The sequence below is a fragment of the Ovis canadensis genome, chromosome 10 (genome assembly GCF_042477335.2).
Source record: "Ovis canadensis isolate MfBH-ARS-UI-01 breed Bighorn chromosome 10, ARS-UI_OviCan_v2, whole genome shotgun sequence".
NCBI lineage: Eukaryota > Metazoa > Chordata > Mammalia > Artiodactyla > Bovidae > Ovis > Ovis canadensis.
The window spans coordinates 98,842,389-98,855,691 of NC_091254.1; the positions used below are offsets into that span (position 1 = coordinate 98,842,389).

Consider the following 13,303-nt stretch of genomic DNA (forward strand, 5'->3'; position numbering starts at 1 on the left):
TCACCTTCGCTTTTGGAAGCTATTCCCAAGCGGTTCTGGTACCCAGTCGAGTCATAGGCACTGGCCTTAGTGCCAGCGAAGTTGCTCAGCCGTGTCCGACTCTGCGATCCTGTGGACTGTAGCCTACCAGGCTCCTCCATCCGTGGAATTTTCCAGGCAAGAGTACTGGAGTGGGTTGCCATTTCCTTCTCCAGGGGAGTCTTCCCGACCCGGGGATCGCACCCAGGTCTCCCGCATTGCAGGCAGACGCTTCACCGTCTGAGCTACCAGGGAAGCCGCAAATAATGAGTAGACTCTAGTGCCAGTGAAGTTGTGACCGTTGACTCACCTGACATGACATGCTCAGTGCCTGTATCCCTGTATGCAGGTGCTGAGACCTGGCCCCCATCACACGGACTGCGTGGGAGAGGTGTGCTCCATGTGCAAGGAGGCCCTCTGGGCACGCACGTGGATCACATCATGTGTTTGTGTGGGAGCCAAGGAGAAGCCTGGGGGCAGGGGTGCCCGCAGATGGTGGGAGCCAAGGAGAAGCCTGGGGGCAGGGGTGCCAGCATGTGATGGGAGCTATGGAGAAGCCTGGGGGCAGGGGTGCCCGCAGGTGGTGGGAGCTATGGAGAAGCCTGTGGGCAGGGGGTGCCAGCAGGTGATGGGAGCCAAGGAGAAGCCTGGGGGCAGGGGTGCCAGCAGGTGATGGGAGCTATGGAGAAGCCTGGGGGCAGAGGGTGGGAGCTATGGAGAAGCCTGGGGGCAGGGGTGCCAGCAGGTGGGTGATGCAGTTTTGCATCTGGTCGGTAGGGAGGTGGACCAGGAAGTGACATCTAAACAAAGACAATGTATGTGAGCAAAGGTGAGACCTGGATGTCGGGGAGAAGGGAGTTTCAGGCGAGGGGAAGAGCCTCTGCGAAGGCCCTGAGGCGGGAGCCTGGCTGGCAAATTCTGGGAACAGCAGAGTTCACTGTGGGTTGGGGGAGAGTAGTGGCTGGCCGGTGAGGTCAGGGAGGGCATGGAAGAGCTGCCTGTGCGGGCCTGCTCAGCCATCATAAGATCATTGACTTAAAAACCCAGTAGACTTTATTTGCAGTCTTAGGTTTCCAGAAAAACTGAGCAGAAAGCATAGAGGATTTCCGTCCAGCCCTCCCCACTCTCCCCTGCTGTCAACGTCTTGCACCAGCGCGTGTCAGCTGTTGCAGTGGACGACGCGGTGCTGGCACACCGAGTAAAGTCCGCAGTGGACGTGAGGCTTCGCCCTGCGCTGTGCAGTTGGGCGCTTGGGCACCATGCGTGTCCGTCATCACAGGCTCACACGGGATGGTTCACGGCCCTGAGACTTCTCTGCGCTCTGCCTGTCCACCCCATGCCCTCCCCTCGTCCCTGGCAGTTTCGCCTCTGCCGGGGTCACACGGTGTGTAGCCTTTTCGGACTGGCTTCCTCCACTTGGTCGTGTGCATCTAAGTGTCTGGTGTGCCTTCCTGTGGCTCAACTGCGCGTTTCTTTTTATGACTGAGTGGTCTCCCATTGTCTGCATGGACCACAGTCTGTCTACTCACTCACCTACGGAAGGGCATCCTGGTTACGGCCAGCTTTGGGCAGTTATGGATGAAGCTGCTATAAACATTCATATTCAGGTCTTCGCATGGACATGTTTTCCACTCATCTGGGTAAAGCGAATTTACCCAGGAAGCAAGACTGCCGGACCTTGGGTGGGAGGATGCTCAGTTTTGTAAGGAGCCGTCTTCCGTGGTGCCTGTGTGGCTCGTGTTCCTGCCGGGCGGGGATGGGGCTGCGGTCGCCCCAGGCTGGCGAGGACCTCACGGGTGTGCAGGGGCTCCTCACTGCAGTGTTGATCTGCACTTCCCCGATGACAGCTGATGTGGGGCATCTTTTCATCCGTCAGTTCCGTTGCCATCTGGAGGGAAAGAGCGAATTAGCCAAGATGGCGGTGGTCAGGCTCGCTCTCCCCACGTCCTCACACTCTGGCCCCACGTTTCGTAAATACGTGGTTATGTAACAGCCGAGATCGTTTATAGCACGATGTGTGCGCGATGACCTATGCTGTAAGCACCACCTGAAAAGCTCCCTGCAGCTGAGGCAAGTCAGGTCCAGGAGCGAGTCGCGCTGAGCTGAGTTGCGTCGTCGTGGGTGCTGCTGTGTTGGCCATTAGAGAGGAGAGGATGCCTGCCTCGCCGCTGCCAGGGAAGTGTGTCTGCGGCCCCTACGGCTCCTGGTGTCTTCTTCCAGCTCCGCCTTGCCTGTCCCGGGCTCAGCGACAGCGAGGTGCAGTGAGACGCCGTCTTGTGCCCTCTTTGTTGAGGAGACTGTTCACGCCTTTCGCCCATTGTTTCACTGGCTCGTCTGGTTTCTTGTGGAACATACTTTGTATGTTCCGGGTACAAGCCCTTGGCTGGACGTGTGTTTTGCAGTGAGCTCCTCCTTCTGGTCCGCGCCTCATCTTTTCCTTCTCTGAAAGTACTCTGGCTTTTACCCTTGCTGAAATGGAGAGCTGCTGACGATTTGAGCCGAGGGGTGAGGTGACCGGCAGATTGTGCGTGTACTGGGACATCCTCCAGCTAGAGTGGTACGGAAGATCCAGAACTCTGGAGTCTGCGTTGGCAGCCTCGTCTTTGACCTAGGAAGGTCTGTTTTTCCAAGTGACCGTTTGAAAACGTGTCTCCCAGCTACACGTCTGACAGCTCCGGCCCTCCATGACTCAGCTGGTGCTCTGCAGATACTCCAGGCTCTTGGCGATAACGATCTTTTATCACCTTTTTATTACTCGCTGTTAATATGACGTCTCAGCTGGCTTCTTGCATGCGAGAGGCTTTTAGGGCAGGAGCGTTCGGGCTGCGGCCGCCCCGCCCCGGCCTGCCCTCCGGCGGGGGGGGGGGGGGGGGTCTCAGCTGCTATTTATGGAGAGGCGCGCTTGCCAGCGGGTGTCTTCAGCTGTTTCCTTTCCCTGTATTCAGGTTTCTTTGCCGGGTGAAGGCTCCGGTCGGCTTCTCAGCCTCTCTGCAAAGTCAGCCGGCACCCTCCGCACGCCTTCAAACCTCCCCCGCGCTACCCTGCGGGTGAAAACAAAGCTGCTGCAAGGTGGTCTCCAGAGTGTCTCGTCTTCTGGCCCAGAGGCTTCAGTGCAGCCTCTCAGGCCGTTTAAAAGTGATAGACGGGGTCTCGAGCCGGGGGGGCTGGTTGAGCAGGAGGCTGGTACTGCTCCGAAGCCCCACTGCTGCCCCTGGTTCACTGTGTGGGGAGAGGCTGGAGGGGGCACAGCGGTAAACCAGGGCCGCGGCAGGCGGCCCGGACCCCTCCCGGACACCTGAGGAGGGGGGGTGGGTAGTGCAGTGGCTGCGGACACGGGGCACCTTAACCTGAGGCATCTTGGTCGAGGAGGAGGCTGCGTTGTCCATGAGGCAGACAGTGGACCTGTGAGGCCTGCCACCCCCAGCGCCCTGTTCAGGCAGCAGGCAGCTCTGCTCCTGGGGGCCGGCTCCCGTCCCGGGACTCTGTAGCTGCTGCTGCTGCTAAGTCGCTTCAGTCGTGTCCGACTCTGTGCGACCCCATAGACGGCAGCCCACCAGGCTCCCCCGTCCCTGGGATTCTCCAGGCGGGAGTGGGTTGCCATTTCCTTCTCCAATGCATGAAAGTGAAAAGTGCAAGTGAAGTCGCTCAGTCGTGTCTGACTCTTAGCGACCCCGTGGACTGTAGCCCACCAGGCTCTTCCGTCCATGGGATTTTTCCAGGCAAGAGTACTGGAGTGGGGTGCCATTGCCTTCTCCGGGGACTCTGTAGGGAGAGAGCAAATTAGGCAAGACGGTGGTTGTCAGGCCCTTTCTGCCCACGTGTTGTGAATGCGTGGTTATGCAGCAGCCGGGATGCCTCACAGCACTGCGCGTGCGTGTCACGATGTACCTGCTTGGCCATGGGCCACGTGTTCTGTAAGCACACGTAAGCTCCACATGGTCCACGTTGTGGCCCGTGCTGCGGCTGTGTCTGCTGGGTCAACTACAGCGTGCCTGCTGCTACAGCTGCGGCGCCAGTCAGGGGAGAACGAGCCTGCCTGCAGTTTCTGCGGCTCCTGTAGTTTTCTTCCAGCTTCCCCGCTCGCTCCTCACCTGCCCTGGTTCAGTGAACAGTGAGACGGACTCTCAGCCCCAGCTGCTGCATGGACGCTGCAGAGGCACGCGGCACCTTCCCCTCGGCTGCCACAGCCTCTGCGCGGGCTCTTCCACCCGTGGGCACAGGCACGGGCGTGGCCAGCCGTTCTGAAGTGTGTGCAGTGGGAGAGGAAACCAATAGGAAGGACCAGAAACAGTGCCGAGATGGAGCTGAAGAAAGTCGGCAGTGGCTCTGGTTTCAGTTCAGTTCAGTCTCTCAGTCGTGTCCGACTCTTTTTGACCCCGTGGACTGCAGCACGCCAGGCCTCCCTTTACTCAAACTCATGTCCGTTGAGTTGGTGATGCCATCCAACCATCTGATCCTCTGTCGTCCCCTTCTCTTGCCTTCAACTTTTCCCAGCATCAAGGTCTTTGCCAAAGTCAGTTCTTTGCATCAGGTGGCCAAAGTATTGGAGTTTCAGCTTTAGCATCAATCCTTCCAATGAATTTTCAGGACTGATCTCCTTTAGGATGGTCTGGTTGGATCTCCTTGCAGTCCAAGGGACTCTCAAGAGTCTTCTCCAACACCACAGTTCAAAAGCATCAACTCTTCAGTGCTCAGCTTTCTTTATGGTCCAAAATGCATGTTTCCATTGGGTGGAAAGCAGGACGGTGAGAGAGGAAGGAAAAGGATGCTAATCCATATGAACGGGTGAGACTTTAAGTTAAGACAAATCTGTGAGTACAAGGCCTAGTTTAAGTTGTCTTGTGAACTTGGTGTGCCCAGTTGTGTCTGACACTTTGTGACCCTGTGGACTATAACCCACCAGGCTCCTCTGTCCATGGGAGTTCCCAGGCAAGACTACAGGAGCGGCTTGCCATTTCCTTCTCCAGGGGATCTTCCTGATCCAGAGGCTGAACCCACGTCTCTTGTGTTACCCGTGGCTTCTTTACCACCGTGCCGCCTGGGGAGCCCTTGTGAGCTCGGGCCGCTGTCTCCTGCGCCAGGAAGGAACAAGGTGGTACAGGGGCCTCGCTGTGCGCCTCTCCCACGCTGCGTGTGGGTCACAGCCACACGGGGCAGGCGGCGTGCTGGCTTTCAGATTGCTCTCGTTTGGCAGTAACTGTACACCTGCCTGTCAATCTGACATTCCTGTGAGGCTAAAATGTAACTGTGGTGGAGGAGTTTGGCCCGGGTTATCTGGGGAATGTCTGTGCTCACATTTTAAAAAATCCATTTTTGGCATTGGTATGCATTTGGGATGGTCGCCACCATTTTTCTCAGGGACTTGAAATGCGCTTTTGGAGTCTGTGGGAAGCGAGCCTCAGGGGCCACCCGAGCTAACTTAGGCTCTGCAGTCTTGCCGGTCCCCACCCGGCACCCCTCATGTCCCAGAAGGCTGCACTTGGTGCCTTCTCATTTCTGGCCGCCCGTCGGGCTCGGCCAGCTCCTCAGATGACCGTAGCATCCACCCGGGAGTAGGGCTGGTGCTGAAGAAGGGAAGCAGAGGAAGATGTGCTTTATCAAAAGCTCCGATGGCTCCCCGGAAACGACCTGTGACCCCAGGCTGTGTGCCCTGGGAGCCGTTTACTCTCTGGAACTCGCTGCCAGGTCCCAGGCGCTGCAGCGGCCTCACTGCCCTCCGCGGGACTGGAGGAAGGGCCCCGTGGCCTTCTGCTGGGCTCTGCTGACCTGTTTTCCCTCCCCTCTGCCTCTCTGGGTGCAGAATGAGCGTGGCCCCTGAGCAGGAGACAGCCACGCTCTAGTCAGAGTGAAGCAATGGCTGCTGGCTCATTACAAGTTAGACGAGCCCGTCAGCGCCCATTTCACTTCTGGGTGGGGACTTTAGGGTTTCAAGCATCGCCTTGCATTTTGGCGGGACCGGTTGAGATCTGCTTTGTAAGGACCCCAACGCACTGACAGCTGGGCTCTCTGTGGGCTGTTTTTTAATTGGAGGGCTACTTTATTTGTGGAGTACACGAGACTGGAGTGTTCTTCTTTTTAAAAGTGTGTTTATTTAATAATACTTGCATGTGGGACAGAATTGAAAGGGTACGGAGAGATACAGCGTGACAAGCAGACCCCCGCGACTTGGTCCTGTGGCCCCCGCTCCGCTCCTGGGCAGCAGCCCTGTCACCTGCCGTGTGCCTCCACCCTGGGCCACGCACTTCTGAACAGCCGCTCACGTTCCTCCCTCTTTTTCCTTTGAATGCAGGGGCAGCATGTCCCCCCAGGAGGACATGCCCTGTAAGCAGGGGCTGTGACGTGTCGGGAGGTAAAGCCGCCTCTTTCTGGAAGCAGTGCGGTGGGCCTGTGCACTGGCCTGTGGCAGGTCTGTGGCTGGTCCTTTCCCTGAGTTGTTCTCGTCTTTTGCTATACCACCAGGAGGCTCACTGTGGTTAGGGTCCCAGCGAAAAACAGATGACGCTAAACAGATGGTTGGAGAGGATTTAACGAAGAGACTGTTTACAAAGTGGGGGCGGGGGAAGGCCATGGAGGCGCCCCAGGAAGCCACCCGTCCTGGGGACCAGGGTCCCAGGCAGTGGGGTGTCTCCCAGCTATTAGTTTCCTGTACTCTCCACCTTAGCTGAAACCCATGCAATTCCTTGCTGGGAGGACGGCCTATTCTTCCTGGTGGCAGTTTTGGAAACTAAGACTCTGGATGCCTTTAGAGTTGAAAAGGAGGCGCTGAGGGTGCCTTTATCCTGACTGTGAGTGGAGCTGGCTATGCTGGCTGTGGGGTGGATGGTGGAAGAAGTTGGGGAGGCGGGAGCCCAGCAGCTGGTGCTCTGGGTCTGACCTCTGACCTCAATGCTGCCTTGGGATTTAGTTTGTAGCAGATTCTCAGAACATCAGACACGCCCCTTATCAGATAGGAACTACAAAAGCAGTGTTTCAAAGGGAAATCACAATGCTTTTGGGACTGTACTCTTGCCTGGAGAATCCCATGGACAGAGGAGCCTGGTGGGCTGCAGTCCAGGGGGTCGCTGAGGGTCGGACGCGACTGAGCGACTTCACTTTCACTTTTCACTTTCATGCGTTGGAAAAGGAAATGGCAACCCACTCCAGTGTTCTTGCCTGAAGAATCCCAGGGACGGGGGAGCCTGGTGGGCTGCCGTCTATGGGGTCGCACAGAGTCGGACACGACTGAAGTGACTTAGCAGCAGCAGCATGCCTCTGCCAGATTCCAGCTTTTGGCAGATAAGCCTGGAGTTTGTCGTGGTGGGAGGTTCGGGAGAGGACCGTTGGAAAAGGCGCAGGGCAGCTGTTGGAGCGCCTCTCTGGACACCTCGGGAGATGCACTCAAGGGAGCCCGTCTTGGGGTGGCTGCAAATGAAGCTGCTGTGAACATTCTCGAACGTGGCTTTTGGAGGGCGTGTTTTCATCCCGCTTGGGTAAACACCTCGGGGAGGAACTGCTGGGGCTCAGGTGGGTCTGACTCTGAGACACTGCATTTCCCCGAGTGCCCCACTGTCAAGCGTGGGGCTCCGGCTGCTCCCGTCTTCAGTGCGTGAGACCACCAGCCTTTTCCATCTCACCAGTCTGCCGGGTGGAGAGTGTCCTCCGTGGTTTTGATTGCATTTCCCCTGTGACTAAGGACGCGCCACACTTCTTCATGTACTCACTCACCATTCATACGGCTTCTTCAGCAAAATGTGGAGGGGGGCTTTTAAGTATTGCCTTTTGTTTCATCATGGAGAAGGAAGGGGCAACCCACTCCAGTATTTTTGCCTGGAGAATTCCATGGACAGAGGAGCCTGGAGGGCTGCAGTCCATGGGGTCGCTGAGGGTCGGACGCGACTGAGCGACTTCACTTTCACTTTTCACTTTCATGCGTTGGAGAAGGAAATGGCAACCCACTCCAGTATTCTTGCCTGGAGAATTCCATGGACAGAGGAGCCTGTGGGCTACGGTCCATGGGGTCACAAAGAGTCAGACACGACTTGACAACTAAACCACCACCATCACATTTCCAGTTCTAGGTCCTCAGCTTGCACCTGTGCTCAACTCTGATGAGCTGGGAAGCTGCCCGTGCACGGAGACCCTGGCGCTGGCCCAGGTATCCCTTCCTCTTTCACAATGACGGCCCTCTTCCACTTCACCCTTGTTGTGTCCCCAGGGTGCATGCTGCTGGGAGGAGGGCTTTCCGGCTGGGTCACAGAAGGCCCTGGTGCTGGGAGGGGGTGTGCCTCTGATGACTGTGGGCTGCAGCTCGGGGTTGTACTTCTTAGCTTTCACAGAAATTGAAGGAGACCCCAATCAAGCTGTTAGCTGATGATATAAAGTTTTTATTTATGACCGATTGTATCAGGACTTTGGCTATGTAACTCAGAAGGTTTCAGAGAATCAAGTTACATCCTAACAAAACTCCATCCATTTCCATGCACTTAATTTATGAACAAGGTTTCTCAGTGTCTGCATAAAAAACCCCAATGGAATAGAACTGGTGCTGGTCCATATCTCTTTCCAGCAGTAAGTGATCATCCATGGGTAAATGAACCCATTTAAAAATACCTTCTTCCTAAGAAAACACTATTTTAATGACAGCATTATGTAATGTGGTCACCATAGGGTGACTGCTCTAAAAAGTACACATGTCCACTGCTCACACACACACACACATACTGTGTACTGGACAGTACAGTGTAACACAGGAAAGAAAACCTCCAAAACGGGGTTAACTGAAGACCAAATGCTGAAAAAACATTGCCTTAAGAGATACATTTGCAAATAATAATTTCATTTTGTAATTAGTGATTTTTATGAAAACCTGTAATTGTTTCCATCATTTGTGAGCTCATAGAGAATTCATAACAGATCCTTGTGGATTAATAGTTTCAAATGTTGAGGCAATTCTCATTATTTGTGGTAACTGCATTCTACAAGGGCACTGTGACCACTGAATTAGCAACAACTGGACCACTGTTCCTGGAGAAATACAGGGTTAGTTTCCTTTGAGACTGTGGTCATGACATTTGGTCAGCCAATCAATACCTAGTCTTGTTTGGGGTATGTTTCTGTTTAAAGATGGCTTATTTAACATATATATGCAATATTTACAAATAATTACATGCTGTGTATCTTCATAAGAAAACACTATTTCAATGATAGCATTATGTAATGTCACCATAGGGTGACTGTTCTAAAAAGTACACGTGTCCACTGCTCACACACACACACACACACATGCATACTGGACAGTACAGTGTAACACAAGGAAGAAAACCTCCAAAACAGCGTTAACTGAATATTAAACATTTACATCATGAGAAACGCTGGGCTGGAAGAAGCACAAGCTGGAATCAAGATTGCTGGGAGAAATATCAATAACCTCAGATATGCACATGACACCACCCTTACCGCAGAAAGTGAAGAGGAACTAAAAAGCCTTTTGATGAAAGTGAAAGTGGAGAGTGAAAAAGTTGGCTTAAAGCTCAACATTCAGAAAAACGAAGATCATAGCATCTGGTCCCATCACTTCATGGGAAATAGATGGGGAAACAGTGGAAACAGTGTCAGATTTTAATTTTGGGGGGGCTTCAAAATCACTGCAGATGATGACTGCAGCCATGAAATTAAAAGACGCTTACTCCTTGGAAGGAAAGTTATGACCAACCTAGATAGCATATTGAAAAGCAGAGACATTACTTTGCCAACAGAGGTCCGTCTAGTCAAGGCTATGGTTTTTCCTGTGGTCATGTGTGGATGTGAGAGTTGGACTGTGAAGACAGCTGAGTGCTGAAGAATTGATGCTTTTGAACTGTGGTGTTGGAGAAGACTCTTGAGAGTCCCTTGGACTGCAAGGAGATCCAACCAGTCCATTCTGAAGGAGATCAGCCCTGGGATTTCTTTGGAGGGAATGATGATAAAGCTGAAACTCCAGTACTTTGGCCACTTCATGTGAAGAGTTGACTCATTGGAAAAGACTCTGATGCTGGGAGGGATTGGGGGCAGGAGGAGAAGGGGACGACAGAGGATGAGATGGCTGGATGGCATCACCAACTTGATGGACGTGAGTTTGAGTGAACTCCGGGAGTTGGTGATGGACAGGGGGGCCTGGCGTGCTGCGATTCATGGGGTTGCAGAGTCGGACACGACTGAGCGACTGCACTGAACTGAAACATTGACAAATGTACAGCAACAGCCTCCCTGCTGACGGAGCTGAACGACCTGTGGCAGGGCAGCACACAGTGTGGTTAAGCCCCTCAATGTTGGCTTGTCCCTTCGAAACTTGTCCCTTGTGGCTCAGCTGATAAAGAATCCACCTGCAATGCGGGAGACCTGGGTTCGATCCCTGGGTTGGGAATATCCCCTGGAGAAGGGAACGGCTACCTACTCCAGTATTCTGGCCTAGAGAATTCCAGGGACTATGGGGTCACAAAGAGTTGGACACAACTTCTTTTTACTTCACTGGAAACTCAGGAAAAGTGGTGAAGCTCCCTGGGCAGGAGAGGAAGATGTCAAGGAGGGTGGCCTGGCAGCCCTGCCCCAGGAGTTTGGCCTTCACAGCTTGGTGATGGTGTCAACAACTCTCCCTCCCAATCTGACTTGAAATAATTGCTTCAGCTTTGTCCACTTGGCTTTTTTCCTCGTATCTTTACGTGTTTTGGCATAAGAGATGAATGCAGTTGAGGCAGGGTGCTTAAATGTGAGGCGGCATTTGGGCACAGGGTCCCCATTTTCCATGTCATTGAAAATTTCTTCCAAGGCTGAAGGCCATTCCGCCATCTTGGCTGCTGTAAGAGGGACGATTCTTGCAGTCTCAGGCTGACTTGCACTACCGTCCTCATCATCACTGACTTCAAACCCTTACTCTGCCGTCTCACCTGAGCCTTGGTGGGTGGGCTCCGCTGCTGTTTCTCCCCAGATCTCCTCCCTGGTGCCTTCCTCATGTCACGGAAACCCTCCCCACGCACTGGCTGTGCAATATGCTTTCTGGTTTTGACACTGTTTTTCATATTTCTGTGACAGCTTCAAAACCTTCAAAAATTTTCAGTCTGGCCAAATGTTTCCTCAACAGTTGCTGATGGTAGCCTGTTTGACACTGTCCCAGGCTGTGCTGATATACAGCAATGTTCCGTATGGTGACTGACTTCCAGTACTGCAGTATGGTGGTCTCCTTGTCGGTGCTAAGAGCCTCGAAAGCCTTGCTTAAAGCTCCCTGGTGTAATGTGCCTTGAAAGCTTTTAGCATGCCCTGACTGAGGGCTTGGATGAGAGATGCCATGTTTGGGGGCATGAGAACAACTTCTGTGTCAGGGTGGGCATTTTTGAGCTCTTAACGGCAATGAACTGGGGCATTATCCAAGATTAATAAAACCGTGAAGGCAAGGTTTTTGCCATGGAGATAGCATTCAGCTTCTGGGAAACAGTTGTGGAACCTTCCCAGAAATATTTCAGATGCCATCCATGCTTTTTTGTTCTATCTCCAATGGACTGGCATATGGTTCAAGGTTTTCCCTCTGAATGTTCATGGGTTTTGTGCTCTGTGTACCATGAGGGGTTTTCTCTTAAAGTCACCCTTGGCTACTGCACATAATAGCAAGGTTACCCACTCTTTGAATGATTTAAAGCCAAGAGCTTTGGAGGTCATTTGCATTTCACAGGTTCACTTGCCAGCATTCTTGTAAAATAAGCCCGTTTCATCAGCACTGAAAACCTGCTCTTCTGTGTAACCCTTTTAATATTTAACACTTGGCAGGTATTTTCTAAACTCTTCTGCTGCCTCCTGGTCTGTAGAACCTGGCTTGCCTGCAAGTCTGACATTTTTCATGTGGCATCACTTTTGAATTGTGCAAGCCAACCCGCACTAGCTCAGAAGGGCTTAGCATTGTCTTGGCCCTGGGTAAGAGGAGTGCACATTTCTTTGGCTTTCAGCCTCACAACAATGCTGTCTACTATGCTCTTTTTATTGCTTGTCATCTCATGAATCCACAAATGTAGTTGCTTTTCCATCTTTCCCACAGCTGCCTCATGCACTGTAAAGGTTACTTTAGCACTTTCCAGAGCGGCTTCATGTAATTTCCGAATATCTTCTTTTTCTAGATGTGCCATATTGTTGACTCATTAACGTTGAACTTGGGGCCTGTAGTGCTATAATTCAGGCCTGAATGAAGTTTATCTATCACACGTATTTTCTCTGTAAGGCACATCACAACCTTCTTGTGCTTAGGAACACTGGACGGTGCTTTAACAGTACACTCAGGGACCAGTTAAAATAGTGAAATCACCAAGAAAAAGCAAAAAAAAAAAAAAAAAAAAGTGAAAAACATAGCACCAGTAGACAGCGGAAAGAACATTTGCTTCCATTATGAGCTAATGTAAGATGGCACAGTATGCCCTTGCTCAAATTCAGCTGGGAACGTGTGCATAAGGAAATTCAAATTTCTTGCTGCTTTGCACATTTATAAATGGCTGAGAAAGTGCTGCAAATACGGATTTTGCGGTTACACATAAATTTTATCGAGTAGGCCAATTTGCAAATACAGAATCCATGAATGAGGACTGACTGTGTGAGGGAGTGTGAGGAAGGAGTAGATGGGACTAGAAGGAAGCTTTGGTTTTGCTGTTCCATTGGAAAAAACAAATCTGTTCAGTATTTGGAGGGAAACATGTTGGCACTTCTCTAGGAATTTTTAAACTTTAGGGGGGAAGAAAGTCTCATTTCCTCTATCTTTGCACTGCTTAACACCCTGGTTTTCTTTTGTAATTTTAGAAGCCCTGAGCACTTTGACAGGAAACCACAGTATTCCTGAGAGGCCTGATGGAATGTCGATATTTCACCTTAGGGGACAGAAGGACAAAAATGTCTTGAGCATCCTGAATGCTCGAATTCCCGATGACACTTCAGTGTAAAAAGCCTTCATGTGTCGTTCAGAACAACAGAAAGCTCTTCTGAGGTCTCAGGCCTCTCCCTTGATTGTTCTGTGTAATTGGTGCTGTTCTTGGTTTCCTTCGTTTCTTGCCGTGGGAGGTTTTTAGCAACTCCTTTCACGCGTGGGGGTGGCCTTTACAGCTCTGCCTTGGACCAAGCTCCGAAGGTCTGTCTGCGGGAGCCCTCGCCGCTCCTCTCCCGTGATGGAGGCTGCAGTTGCCGCCTTTCATCTCCAGCAGCCTTCGCGCTGACGAGTAACCGGCTATTTTGGTTAATCACTGATGAAACACACGGTCCAGATTTAGAAGAAAACGTTGCGCTTTAATCCCAACGTGCA

At 52.4% G+C, this 13,303-nt stretch overlaps 1 protein-coding gene across 5 annotated transcripts in view; it reads left to right on the plus strand.

The window, feature by feature from the left end:
• ARHGEF7 (Rho guanine nucleotide exchange factor 7) overlaps window positions 1-13,303 on the plus strand; it is a 103,158-nt gene that overhangs the window by 16,430 nt on the left and 73,425 nt on the right. The window lies entirely within an intron of this gene.